At 42.3% G+C, this 15,000-nt stretch overlaps 1 protein-coding gene across 1 annotated transcript in view; it reads right to left on the bottom strand.

Moving 5' to 3' along the window:
* Positions 1 to 12,004, bottom strand: part of LOC123516154 (dual oxidase maturation factor 1-like) — a 100,397-nt gene extending 88,393 nt beyond the window's left edge. The window contains exons 1-2 of the mRNA XM_045275308.1: positions 11,951 to 12,004; positions 10,588 to 10,703 (exon numbers count right to left, since the gene is read on the bottom strand). The gene's annotated coding sequence lies outside the window, so the exon portion shown is untranslated. The remainder of the gene's footprint in view (positions 1 to 10,587; positions 10,704 to 11,950) is intronic.
* Positions 12,005 to 15,000: the final 2,996 nt, after the last annotated feature.

Below are 15,000 nucleotides of genomic sequence, written 5' to 3'. Positions count from 1 at the left end.
TTTTGTGTTGTTTTAGTGTTCACTTCGTCTACGTCTTTTGTTTTGTCTCTGTATGCCTTATAGGGAGGCGATGGCGTAGTAGATAAAGTGGTGAGCGTGAGATCGGACAGACATCCATGCGTAGGTTTGAATCCCAGTATGTACCGCCTCGAAACATCGTCATTTGTCGAGTCGTTTAAAGTTAACTACATATCACCATGATCCATGTTCTAAGTCCTTACACCAAAGATGCGCTTGGGTTGTGATATAGGCCCTAATATAGGTACCACTGTAATTGGCTGCGCCACTAATGGGTGGAAGTTGAACAGCGCTTCCCATGCTCCTCAAGTACACCTACAGGCGCTATAGGCCATAACATAAAAAAAAGTCTGTGTGTTTATCATTTGGGCTCGTTAAGAAAACATATACAAAGCAAGCAAAGAAATGCGAGGCAAGGCAAGGTAAGGATAGGCAAGACAAGACGAGGTGAGGTAAGGTAAGGTAAGGTAAGGTAAGGTAAGGTAAGGTAAGGTAAGGAAAGACAATGCAAGGCAAGACAAGGTAAGGCAAGGCAAGGAAAGGCAAGATAAGGCAAGATTAGGCAAAGCAAGGCAAGTCAAGGCAAGATATGGCAAGGTAATGCAAGGCAAGACAAGGCATGGAAAGCAAGGTAAGGCAAAGCAAGGCAAGGCGAGGCAAGGCGAGGCAAGGCAAGGCAAGTCAAGGCGAGGCGAGGCAGTGCGAAGTAAAGAGAGGTAACAAACAAAAACAAGAGATCAGGAAATTTGCATGAGAAAGGAAGGTACAAGGCCACGCATAGCGGTCAGCCAGGACGTTTGTACACAGTTTCCCCACCCCCCCTAAGAACATGACGTGAGAAGCTGTGTTGAGGATTACACGGTTAGCTCTGAGTGTATTGACAAACTAGTGAGTCCTTAACGGCAAAGCTAACACCACGTCAAGCAGCAACACTTCTGACTTCAATCACAACACGGAAAACGTTACGCTTCATGCAACGTTACCACGCACACCAATAATTTCGTACAATCACACAATAAGAGAGCGTTCTCATGTGTTTCACGCCATCCATGATTGAAAGTTTAGATGTCATTCAGTCTGACTCTAAAGAAACGAGGCGTGTTAGAATTAATATATAATGTAGCTCTTGCTTTTTGTAAACGAAGGTAATACTGAGAAACATTTTTATTTAGATTTTGGGGCATAATTAGATGATTTATTAACATTAGGAAGGGTCTATGGAGGTCAGAAGATAAATGGCCAGTCTTCACTATTTTAATCCCAACATAAGTTTCTGAAGCTGTATACAAAATCACCAAATAGTAATCAGGTATTGAAGGGGTTAATTGCAAATATGAGTGTAAAAGAACTTGGAGAAATAAAAGGAGGTTATGAAAAGAGAGAAATAGGATAGGAAGAAAGAAAAGATCAAGGAAAAGGTGAGTGGATTATCAGCCTTGTAAACAAAACAGAAATAAAAAAAAAAAAAACATAATAACAAGGAAAAACACAAAAGAGAAATCAAGGAAGAAAGAAGTATGGGAATTAAAAGCAACGAAAAGATAAATACATGATAAATAAGAAATAACACAAAGGAAATAAATGAAACAAATGAATAATAAGGAAAACAAGGATGACAAGAAGGAAAAAAAGTGGGAAAAAGGTTAAAGACAGCGAAAAGACAAATAAATGGATAAACAAATAATAACACAAAAAATAAACAAGAGAATAACAAGGAAAACGAGAATGACAAGAAGGGAAAAAAGTGGGAATAGATTTAAGAATTAACTTGAAAAGAAAAGAATGAGCTGGATTACTGAGCGCAGGTATAAGTAAGAGAAGAAAACAATTAAGAGAGAACACGATTATTCCGCCCAAGTCACCATGAAAATATAAGGCCCCATAATGCCAAGCGATCTGATGACGCACGATATAAGGAAAAAGAAAACGAGGAAGGGTATAAATGTGTTGTGTAATGCTCTCTCTCTCTCTCTCTCTCTCTCTCTCTCTCTAAGACTACGACAATATTCCAAGGCCACAGAGACAACTTGCCCGGTTTTCAATACAGTTTCTCCATTTAATAATCTGAAAATCTTACCAATATATTACCAGAACCATAAAAATACTCTCAAAACACGAGTATCTTCAACTGGAGTCTTTGGAAAGCAGTGATGGTAAAGCGTTTCAGAACAGACTCTCTCTCTCTCTCTCTCTCTCTCTCTCTCTCTCTCTCTCCTTCATCACTTATTTCACTCCTAGCCTGCCACTTCCCTCTCACCTCCCGTCCTTCATTGCGGTTTTTCACGTCCTACATTTTTTCAGTCATCTCTCTTACTGACCTGCTTGGATTCTACTTCCTTTCCCTCTCCTTTCCTTCATTCCTACTCCTCCAATAACAACAACAATTACTACTACTACTACTACTACTACTACTACTACCACTGCTACATCTACTATTACTACTACTACTGCTACATCTACTATTACTAATACTACTGTTACTACTACTAACTACTTCTACTGCTAACTACTACTACTACTACTACTGCTACTACTACTACTACTACTACTACTACTGATACATCTACTATTACTACTACAACTACTACTACTACTACTACTACTATTTCTGCTACTAATAATGCTACTGATACTACTACTATTACTACTACTACTACTATTACTATTACTACTACTACTACTACTACTGCTACTGCTACTGTTACTACTACTACTACTACTACTACTACTGCTGCGTGCATGCGTGTGTGTGTGTGTGTGTGTGTGTGTGTGTGTGTGTGTGTGTGTGTTTAAAACCGCGCACTAAAGCACTCGAAAAAGCACTTAAACACAGGTTCATTGAGTTCGTGAGAGAGCAAATTAGCGAAGACAGCGAAAGGAGAGTGCAGAACAGTAAGGAGACAGAGGCTCGTCTTCTCAAACACTTCTGTGCTTCACCTCCACTATTTCAAAAGGCTTTATCTAAATTTACACAGGTTTTTCTAATGTGTTTTTACGGTTCTAGAGGCAGAGTGACAAGATTTCTGCAATATTAACTGGAGAAACACTTTTGAAAACCCCGCCAATCATCTCGGTGGCCCTGGAAAATGGTCGTGGTGAGAGAGCAAAGCCTTTCTAAATGAGAACCAAGTAGGACAAGTGGGAGGACGAGGAAGGGAGGGAGGAAAGCCAAAGAGAAGTTAGTCGTGTAGTGTAAGAGCATACGAGCACAGATGGAAGAAAGAACGTTACAAAGGGAGGAAGAAACACGAGAAGGGTAGTTAAAGGTGGATAGATTAAGGGGGGGAGACGAGGAACACAGAGTAGGAGGAGGGAACGTGAATGTTGCGTGAGGAGGGAGTGGAGGAAGAAAGAGAGAAGAGAGGAGGAGGAAGAAGTGGGTCGAGCAGGGGTGTGTGTAGCAGGTCAGAGGGTCATAGGAGAAAAGGAGGAAGAAGGATGTAAGAGAGAGAGAGAGAGAGAGAGAGAGAGAGAGAGAGAGAGAGAGAGAGAGAGAGAGAGAGAGAGAGAGAGAGAGAGAGAGAGAGAGAGAGAGGATGCGCATTATCACATCTGTTGTTCCTTACGAGGCAGTGATCGCTTACATTAATCTTAGTGAGAGATACAGAACTGAACTGGCAAAGTTGGACGAGGGAGAGGAAGAGGAAGAGAAGGAAGTGAAGAAGGAGGAGACCATTATTTCTATTTCTTTTCTTTCTTTAATGTTTCTTTTTAACGTCTTACAAACAAAATGTAGCAGGAGTACTAGTAGTAGTGGTAGTAGTGATATTATTATCATTATTATTATTATAATTATTATAATTACTATTATTATTATCATTATTAGTATTATTATTATTAGCAGTAGTAGAAGTAGTAGTAGAAGTAGTAGTAGTAGTAGTAGCAACAGTAATAGTAGTAGTAATAACAGCAGCAGTAGTAATAGTTTAGCCAGGAGGGTTTAGTTGAGAAGGCGAGCATTGCGTCAGGTTTTTGAAGAGCGAAGGTGAGGCAGTATTGAGGTAAGGTCTGTATTCTTACCACGACTGTTTTCCAAGGACAGAGATGATTAACGATTTTTCAAGAGTGTTTTTCCAATTAATGATATAGAAATCTTGTCACTTCGTCTCTAGAACCGTAAAAAAGATCTTAAAAAAAACTCATGTAAACTTAAACAAACCCTCTTGAGATAGTGGAGGGGAAGCACAGAAGTGTATGAGTAAGATCCGCGCGAGATCTGGAGAGAGAGGAGGGAGGGGTGCGGCCTCAGCGGGTGTGTGGCCTTACCCTTGACATACCGCGCCGCCGCGACCCTCACCTCTCTCACCGCCTAAACTCAAACTAAACCCAGATATCATGGACGCCCGCCTGCCCATTGATTGTGTTTGTCTGAGTGTTGTTACTATTGGTTACTATTGGTGGTAGTAGTAGTAGTAGTAGTAGTAGTAGTAGTAGTAGTAGTAGTAGTAGTAATAGCAGTAGAAGTAATAGTAGTAGCAGTAGTAGTAGTAGTAGTTATACTCTATCTATGAATAATCTCTCTCTCTCTCTCTCTCTCTCTCTCTCTCTCTCTCTCTCTCTCTATCATGCATTTTTCCTTAAAAAGCTCTACAAGTAAAAATTTCTCTCTTCCTTCTTCCACTTTTACAAATTTCCTTGATATTATTATGATCAACGAACAGAAGTGGTAGGAGGAGGAGGAAGAGGAGGAGGATGAGGAGGAGGAGGAGGAGAAGGAGAAGAAGGAGAAGAAGGAGAAGGAGGAGGAGGAGGAGGAGGAGGAGGAGGAGGAGGAGGAGGAGGAGGAGGAGGAGGAGGAGCTGGGCAAAAAGAAGTAGTTTTTCCTTGACACTGACATTCATTTTAAAAGACCACAAGGATACCAAGAAGCAGAAGGAGAAGAAGTAGGAGGAGGAAGACGAGAGAGAGAGGGAGAGGGGGAGAGAAAGAGAGGGAGGGAGAGGGAGGAGACCGGAAGAATATGGGAGAGGAGAGAGCGGAAGTATGTGTGTTTACAGGAAGTGCAGGAGAGATCTCGGGGCCACGTGGTAGAAAGTGAGTTGATGAGGAAGTGTGGGCGTGAAGAGGAGGAAAAGGAGGAGGAGGAGGAGGAGGAGGGGGAGATAGATAGATAGATAGATAGATAGATAGATGGATAGAGAGAGAGAGAGAGAGAGAGAGAGAGAGAGAGAGAGAGAGAGAGAGAGAGAGAGAGAGAGAGAGTAGTGAACGTTTGGACATTTAACTTATTATGCAGGTGATAGGGTGAGGTAAAGGAGTGAATATGTAAGTGTGTGTGTGTGTGTGTGTGTGTGTGTGTGTGTGTGTGTGTGTGTGTGGTTCCAAGGATTGCTCTATGTATCTACAAAAAACTAGATAAGGCAACAATAAAAACCAACTTAATAGAGAGAGAGAGAAGATGAAAAAATAAAATCAGATGAACAGATAAGCCGATAAAGATGAAGAGTATCCCAACATGACTAGTCTTAATCGCTGGTGACATGTAGATAAGATAAGCGAATCCATTAAGATCATCAATCAAACGATGAACTCCATCAAAAGTGACAAGCCCATCAGATAACGATCAGCCTGCCAAGACACACACACACACACACATACACGGCCCGGTAGCTCAGTTGTTAGAGCGCTGGCTTCACAAGCCAGATGACCGGGGTTCGATTCCCCGGCCGGGTGGAGATATTTGGGTGTGTCTCCTTTCACGTGTAGCCCCTGTTCACCTAGCAGTGAATAGGTACGGGATGTAAAATCGAGGAGTTGTGACCTTGTTGTCCCGGTGTGTGGTGTGTGCCTGGTCTCAGATCTATCCCAAGATCGTAAATAATGAGCTCTGAGCTCGTTCCGTAGGGTAACGTCTGGCTGTCTCGTCAGAGACTGCAGCAGATCAAACAGTGAACAGTGAATTACACACACACACACACACGCATCTCTTCCCGATGAAGCTTAACCAAAATTAGAAGTGTTTTATATGATAATAGTTTAATGGTAGTAATGTTATCTTTTTTCTTTACGTGAGAGGGAAAAGCCGGCAAAGGATAACAAAAACGATTAAACAGTACGTATATATTCAGCGTTCTCCGGTTAACGAAATATATCCTTAACTTGATAAAAATAATGTAAAATCAATGTTATGGCGGTGAGATGGTTATGCACATCTTGATTAGGGTAAGTTAGGTTAGGTAGGGTTATTCTCTAGTTAGCGAAATGTATCCTTAACCCCTTCACTACCATGACGCGTTTTCATATCCATTCTGGTTACTATTTGATGACATTATGCAGTTTTAGATACTTACGTGGGGATTATGATAGTGAAGACTCTGGCCATTCGTTTTCTGACCTCCATAGACCATTCCTAATGTAAATAAAATCGTCTAATCATACCCAAAACTCATGGTAAAAATGCGTCCCAGTACTGAAGGGATTAACTTTAAAAAAATCCTATAAAACCAATGTTATGTCATTAAAAGGATTAATGTAAGTATAACTTCCCATCCATCAGCGTTACAGTACAGAAGATAACGCAGCTTAGATATGAAAACAATTCTAATCTGAGTGATGAAATATGATAACACGAAGATTAGAGGAAAGAAATGCACGATACGAGATAAGACTTACACTCTTCAGTATCGGGACGCATTTTTACTATGAGTTTAGGGTATGATTAGACGATTTTATTGATATTAGGAAGGATTTATGGAGGTCAGAAGATAATGGTCACAATATTCACTATTTTAATCCCCACATAAGTCTCTGTAGCCGTATAAAATCACCAAGTAATAAGCAGAATGGATATGGAAACGTGTCATGGTACTGAAGAGGTTTAAGAAGGGTTCATGGGAGGTCAGAAGATTAATGGGCAGAATTTTCATTATTCTAATCCTTACATAAGTTCCTGAAGCTGTACAAAATGTCCAAATAGTGAGCAGAATGAATATAGCAATGCGTCTTGGTATACTGAAGAGGATAAGCAACAGGTAAGTAAAGAAAGTAAATAAACAACGGAGTTTGGTGTATTTCTCTACCTTGTATGTCCACGAGATACACAAGGTAATGTTTTAATTTAATGAGAGAATACCTTGACGTACCAGCGAGGCCAGCCATAGGAGAAAACTGGCGTTCCTTCTCCTCCTCCTCCTCCTCCTCTTCTTCCTCCTTGGCATTCTAGTCATGGTCTCTCGTAATAACAAGTCTTCCCAGCTTCCCTCGTTCCTCTGTTCTTCCCCTGTGGCTTCCTAATGACTCCTCTGGGTAATGAATTATATTAGTAGAGAAAAAATGATCATCCCCAACCCCAACACCCACACACATACACGCACGCACGCACACACAGGTTAACACGGCCACTAAAATGCTGTAAAGAGGTAAAACATGACAAAAAAAAAAAAAGCTATGACGACACAGCCTCAATTTTTTAACCTCAAGGCTGTCTATAAATACACACAACACACACCCACCCATCCCTGAGTGCACACACACACACACACACACACACACACACACACACACACACACACACACACACACACACACGGATCTTAACACAACCTCAAAAAGAAGAGGAAAAAGAAAAACAAGAAGAATGACGAATATAAAGAAAGGAAGGAAAATTCAAACAGTCTATATTTACATAAGTTTTCTCGATCATGGAATTTTTTTTTTCATATCTCCCTTGTCTGTGTGTCCATCTGCATATCCGTCAGTGTGTGTGTGTCTGTGGGAATCGGTCTATGGCGGCAGTGGCGGAGCGGAGGAGGAGGGCGGGGCAGGACACTGAATCAGAATCACAGGAAATGACTCCCCCTCTTTCCATGCATTCCTCCTTGAGCCAGTCCATACTCCAACTGCCGCCAAGAGAGAGAGAGAGGAAGGCAGAGAGAGGGAGGGAGAGAATACTAAGAAGGAAGGATGGTTCGTGTAAGGAACAGGAAGCTTCAAACTGTAACCCTCTTATTATTACTTCGAGGCTCAAGGCAACACGCCTGTAACGGGTCGATGCTTCACTCATTGGCGGCTCAATTGTGCCACTCTGTCGAGGCCGTCCAGCGAGGGGCACGACACACCCACGCAATGCAACACCCAACCAACCTTCCCACAGAAATCCAAGCAGCTTTCTCAATACCAAGCACAGAAAAAGTTATTCCATGCTGCGAAACTTCAGCGAGAACAAAATATTAACTTAGATATAGCAACACTGATTATTTATTATGTATCTTTCGTATGTTAGATGAAATGTGCTGGTTGTTTTAAGTATAATTTCAAAAGATGCCACTAACAGCAAAAGAAATGAATAACAAACTACTTAATCTTTTTTCATGCAGGAGGGAAGCCAGCCAAGGGCAACAAAATATGAAAAAAAGGCCCACTTCAGCGCTGGTTCCCTTGGAGAATTAGCCAAAAAATTAAGGAACAAATGTCTTGAAACCTCCCTCTTCTAGTGCCTGCTGTTTAATTTTATGTCTACAAATGGTCTAGGTCAGTCTAATGAGGCAAATAGTGTGTCATTAGCAGTCGGCGTTGGGAAACAAGGGAAAAGTAAGCTGCGGCAATTAAGAAAGAAACAGGTAATGTCATGGTGGCGTGGTGAAGGGCAGACAGCGCGCGTGTCACCGCCACACTCACGGAGGCACTGAGGGTTAGCGGCGTGGTTAATGGCGACACATGACTAATGGAATCGGCCTAAGACCCGTATTTAGAAACGCTTTGCTTTCTCACGACGACTATTTCCAAAGGCGTTAGTTGAAGATACTCGTGTTTTCAAGGGTATTCTTATGGTTTTAGTGATGGATTAACGAGATTTCTAGTTGAACATAAGAAACTGTCTTGAAAACCCTGCTAGTCGTCTATGGGGATCTGAAAAATTGTTGTGGTGAGCGAGGGAGCAAAGCGTTTTCCGAATATGGCCGTAAATGTGGCCGAGTCTCCTCGTCGGCCTCCACGCTCACACCTCCACGGGCCGCCCTCCCTTCCACGTCCCCCTTGCTGAGCGTCCTCCAATCCCGTCACGCCCCACCCCGGCCCCGTTACGCCGCGCGAGAGGAGAACCTGCGGTAGTTACAGTGAGTGGCGGGAACAGCTGCATCACCTGTCTTACGTAACGCAGCTGGGGTGAGTGACGCTGCTCTTGTGGCTGCCGCTGCTCCTGATGGTGTTTTTGGCCAATTTGCTGATTTTTTGCTGTTTTCTTTAGTGATTACGTCTGGTGTTGCTGTTGTTGGTGATGGTGGTAGAAGTATTAGGTAGTAACAGTAACAACAATAGCACTAATAGGAAAAGCGGTATAGTGCTGTCGGTGGTGGTGGCGATAGGAGTGGCTGTGGTGATGGCGGTTTGTGTGAGAGGCGCGTGGTTTCGTGAAGTGGGTGAGAAGAATGGGTGTGTGTGTGTGTGTGTGTGTGTGTGTGTGTGTGTGTGTGTGTAGGCCACGGCAAAAATCATATAGCACTTCAATCTGCTGTGTCACCCACGAGTCTTGGTTGATTCAGGAATAGAGGGAGGGAGGGAGGGAGGGAGGGAGGCAGAGAGGGAGGGAGGGAGAGAGATGGGGGACTGACAAGCTTCGGTGGGGATTAGTTTCATTGAGCACAGTGTGAAGGAGGTCACGGGAGTGCAAGGTCACGCTGGTTAGGTCGATGACGAGATGAAATGAGTAAAAATGATAAACGAATGATATGAAGTAGAAGAGAGGCGAGAAGGACATGAGTTTGCAAGCCTCCAGCCATCCCCTATCCGTCATTATCTCAGTTATTCACCATTTTGTTCCTCCCACACACGCGCGCGCGCGCGCACACACACACACACACACACACACACACACACACACACGGCAGGGGAATTTTTACTATGCTCATTTGGGTTTAGAACTTTACATTACTGGTTTATTGTCTTCCTTCTTTTATTCGAGGCTTTACCTGGAAGGACAAGAACAATAAGTAACCGTGAGCAACGTTGATAACAGGCGTGAGTATGTATGCAGCCTTTTATGCACGCCTTTGTGTGAATAAGAGTATTTTTGGGCCAGTTCCTAGAAGTTCACACACACACACACACACACACACACACACACACACACACACACAGATCCTGTTCTATGCTCTTTATTCATATGTCTTTCTTTCACCTCGGAGTTAAACTATAGATATCTTAGATTAATTTCTATATGTATTTACGTCATTTTTACTGGTGGTAGTTTGTATTCTGACCTTATTTTTTTCTTAGATTCCTTGGTCAATCTATCTTTTATAACGAAGAAAATAAACGATTAGCAATTAAAACAAAAAAAATGTGATACGTTATAAGTGAGTATTTGTTCTATTTTTTCAATTAATTATTTTGTCAATCGAAGAAATACCGATTAAGTGAGTCATTGATGCTAATGGATGTCGGGGAGCAGCTGATACTGTCTTTCAACACTGCACAGATGTTTCAGCCCATCAACAAGTGGTTTGGATTGCTCGCCACACCTGGGTCACTATTCTGCTTAGTCCTGATTCACTCTCTACCAATTACCTTCTGCATTCCTCGGGCGCCTGTCATTCTGCACCAGGAAACAGAGACAAAAGGAATTTGGTTTACCTTGAGAAAGCCATCCTGGACTGGAACACATCATCGTCACCGTCACTCGTCAACCGGCAGTCGTCACCCGCCAGCCGTCACCAATACAATACCACTTCTCAGTCTCCGTGGAGGTCCTGCAGAGAGACAGATCAGATTCTTCCTTGATTACTGGATCTTATTACTTGTTTATCGAGATGGCAGTGTTCATGCTGTTAGGTTAACCCCCTTCAGTACCATGACACGTTTCCATATTCATTCTGCTTACTATTTGGTGATTTTATTCAGCTTGGGGAACTTGACCTCCATAGACCCCTACTAATGTCAATAGAATGGTCTAATCGTACACAAATCTCAATGTAAAAATGTGTGCCACTACTGAAGGGACTAAAGTAGAGAAGACAGTGGCCACTAATCTTCTGACCTCCATAGACCCTTCCTAATGGCAATAAAATGGTCTAATCGTACACAAATCTCAAGGTAAAAATGTGTGCCAGTATTGATAATCTTCGAAGTATCATATTTAAGCCTCAGATATATTTTACCTGTTTTCTATGTAATAGAATAGTAGTAATGATAATAGTAATAATTCATTCCTGATGTTGTAGATGCTGGTTGTTACTGTTACTACTATTTGTATGTTGTGATGGTTGCTTTAGCTTATCCGCCGTCACTGCTCTCTCCAGTCTTTGGATAATTTGTACGTTAATTTGTGTATGTATGTAATACAAATACATTAGTATATGGAATGCCTTTGCCTCAACATCTGTGCCTGGCTGGACTTGCATTCAGTGATGTGCAACTATATACTTGTAGTAATGATAATAATCAGATATTTTCCATGAAGAATACTTGATGTCATTACTCAGTTTCTTTCACTCAACGATTAAAGACTAAAGCGCAGTACCATCTAAAGTTACCTAACTAACACCACGACCCTTCCCTACAGCGGCAGCATGCTGAAGTGCATGCGAGAGCGAGAAATGGTCGAGGACTAGTGTAGTATCCCCAGCATCGCTCTCTTCTATTAAAAGGTTAAAAACACACTATTTTAGAGGGGACACAAAACTATAACAAATCTTCCTACACGTTCGTCTCACTACATACCACCCATGTTACGTTCACCAGTTAAACTGGTAAGATTGGCATCGGGGAGGCGGTGAATAAAAAAAAAAAACACTGCAGGTTCAACTGGAGGAAATGCAAAGGGGGCACTTTAAAAAGCTATTTTAATAACCCATAATGATATTGACACAGACAACATGAAACATATATAACATGAAACACAAAAATGACATAACAGTAATAAATACAACAATAAAGACAAAAATGACATAACAGTAAGTAATAAATACAACAAAAAAGAACCCAACTTAATACCTACCAATAATCCTATATAGAGGCAATGTGGAAAACCCGGGACGAGGGGAAGTGCTACTTATGCGGTGTCGCAGTGGTGAAGTGCTGGGTGATGGTTGATCCCACGGTAGACCAAAGAGGCGTTGTGTTCACTGGTTGAGTCGAATGGGGCCGCGTGAATCCAACTCCGGGACAGTAGCGGGGCTTCATGAAACGGTGACGTGGAGGGTTCAATACTCAATACTCAAAACTCGCGCGTCCAGACTACTGGTTCCGAGGAGAGAAACGCCTTGGTGTTGGAAGGCTTGGTCACAGGTCGGGGTCCAGTGGAAAGGGACGGAAGTGCTGATAAGGTCCGAGAGGGGAATCTGGTAGTAACCTTTTAAGTACGTCTATAGTGATTACAAATTTGGCTACTCCTATACTATCTATAAGCTATTTTAATAACCCATAATGAAATTGACACCTATATAACAAGATACATGAAACGCATATAACATGAAACGCATAACATGAAACAGGAAAATGACACACCCATATATATAACACAAGGAAACATAACATGAAACACATACCATAACATGAAACACATAACATGAAACATAACATGAAACACCCATATACATATAACAGTAATAAAAACAATAAATGCCAACTTAATACCTAACAATAATCCTAAACCTATATGGAGGCAATGTGAAAAACACGGACGAGGGGAAGTGATACTTATGCGGTGTCGCAGTGGTGAAGTGCTGGGTGATGGTTGATCCCACGGTAGACCCAAGAGGCGTTGTTCACTGGTTGAGGCTTGGATCTCAACTTGCTATCCAGAAAGCTAAGAGCTGGCTCAACACTTCCGGTTGAGTCGAAAGGGGCCGCGTGAACCCAACTTCGGGACAGTAGCGGGGCTTCATGAAACGGTGACGTGGAGGGTTCATGAAACGGTGGCGTGGAAGGTTCACGAGACGGTGACGTGGAAGGGGAGGCGGAGAGGTGGCGAACGAGGTAACAAGCGGAGGAGGTGATGGTAGTAATGTATGTTACGGGCGGGCCGTAACAAAATCTATTTTAATAACCCATAATGATACTGACCCACAACATGAAACATATATAACATGAAACACAGAAAAATGACACATAACAGTAATAAATACAACAATAAACAATAAAGAACCCAACTTAATACCTAACAATAATCCTAATCCTATATAGAGGCAATGTGAAAACCCGGGACGAGGGGAAGTGATACTCATGCGGTGTCGCAGTGGTGAAGTGCTGGGTGATGGTTGATCCCACGGTAGACCCAAGAGGCGTTGTGTTCACTGGTTGAGGCCTGGACCTGAACTTCCTTTTCAGAAAGCCAAGAGCTGGCTTAACACTTCTGGTTGAGTCGAATGGGGCCGCGTGAATCCAACTTCGGGACAGTAGCGGGGCTTCATGAAACGGTGACGTGGAGGGTTCATGAAACGGTGGCGTGGAAGGTTCACGAGACGGTGACGTGGAAGGGGAGGCGGAGAGGTGGCGAACGAGGTAACAAGCGGAGGAGGTGATGGTAGTAATGTATGTTACGGGCGGGCCGTAACAAAATCTATTTTAATAACCCATAATGATACTGACCCACAACATGAAACATATATAACATGAAACACAGAAAAATGACACATAACACAGTAATAAATACAACAATAAACAATAAAGAACCCAACTTAATACCTAACAATAATCCTAATCCTATATAGAGGCAATGTGAAAAACCCGGGACGAGGGGAAGTGATACTCATGCGGTGTCGCAGTGGTGAAGTGCTGGGTGATGGTTGATCCCACGGTAGACCCAAGAGGCGTTGTGTTCACTGGTTGAGGCCTGGACCTGAACTTCCTTTTCAGAAAGCCAAGAGCTGGCTTAACACTTCTGGTTGAGTCGAATGGGGCCGCGTGAATCCAACTTCGGGACAGTAGCGGGGCTTCATGAAACGGTGACGTGGAGGGTTCATGAGACGGTGGCGTGGAAGGTGAGGCGGAGAGGTGGCGAACGAGGTAACAAGCGGTGGAGGTGATGGTAGTGGAGTATGTTACGGGCGAGCCGTAACACCCAGTAGAGTGCTAAAGAAAACAAGTGAAGTACATGATAGCATCATACTACACACATATATTCCCAGATCCACCTTTATAAAACAGCTGTATATCATAACCTACACCTGAACAGAAGTGACTTGTTTTCGTACATGATGCAGTGTTCGTCACCTCAGTGCTTTATGCTTATTCCCTTCACTATATAAATAGGTAACTGGCAGCCCAAATATTGCGTGCGTACTTCAGATTCAGAATGATGTGCCCGAATACTGTTTCCTTGTCTCAGTCATCGGCGTTATGAAACAATTGTCTGATGTTCATTCGTTTAAGTTTATCATTCATAACTCTCACCCTATTGATGTTACATAAAGAAAAAAAAAAAATGCCAGCTTACTCTTGCGCAAGTAAATGGGAACAAATCACACACAAACAAGTGGATTCAGACACCACACATTTGCTATAAGGCAGAATTTAATGTTAAGTTTCGTAAATATCATAAACAATACAACAGAAGAAAAAGAAAACTACCAATAAACAGGAAACATGATCCTATTGAATAATGATCAGTGGACACGGAGATCAAAACACAACAAGATTATAGTGAAAGAAGGGGCTGGGTGGCGTAGTTGGTTAAGGCGGCTCGTGTTGGAATCCTTGCCAAACCTAGTCGCCCGGTGGGAGATGTAGTGTACTTTCTCCCGTTAACCCTAGCGGTGCAATATAACCTTAGCTGTTGCAGAGCCTAATGGAATAATCTACATTTTATACTGAAGGAAAGGAAGTTATTTGTAAGCTACTGAAAATACTAACACTAAAGGAGCCGTAGATAAATTGACCTTTCATTTTTATATGTTAATTTTTTCCCCTGAGAGCGTAGTGATCGATAGTGCATAAAAAAATGATTATATTATAGGTAAGTATGTGATTTAATTGTATTCATTCCTGGATATGTGGTTATGTTTGTTTTAATGTTCGTTAAGGTGGGTTTCGTGGGTTTGAATCTCT

The sequence above is a fragment of the Portunus trituberculatus genome, chromosome 40 (assembly GCF_017591435.1).
Source record: "Portunus trituberculatus isolate SZX2019 chromosome 40, ASM1759143v1, whole genome shotgun sequence".
Lineage (NCBI taxonomy): Eukaryota > Metazoa > Arthropoda > Malacostraca > Decapoda > Portunidae > Portunus > Portunus trituberculatus.
Note: the sequence above shows the minus strand (reverse complement) of the source record. Positions and strands in the feature narration are given on the sequence as shown.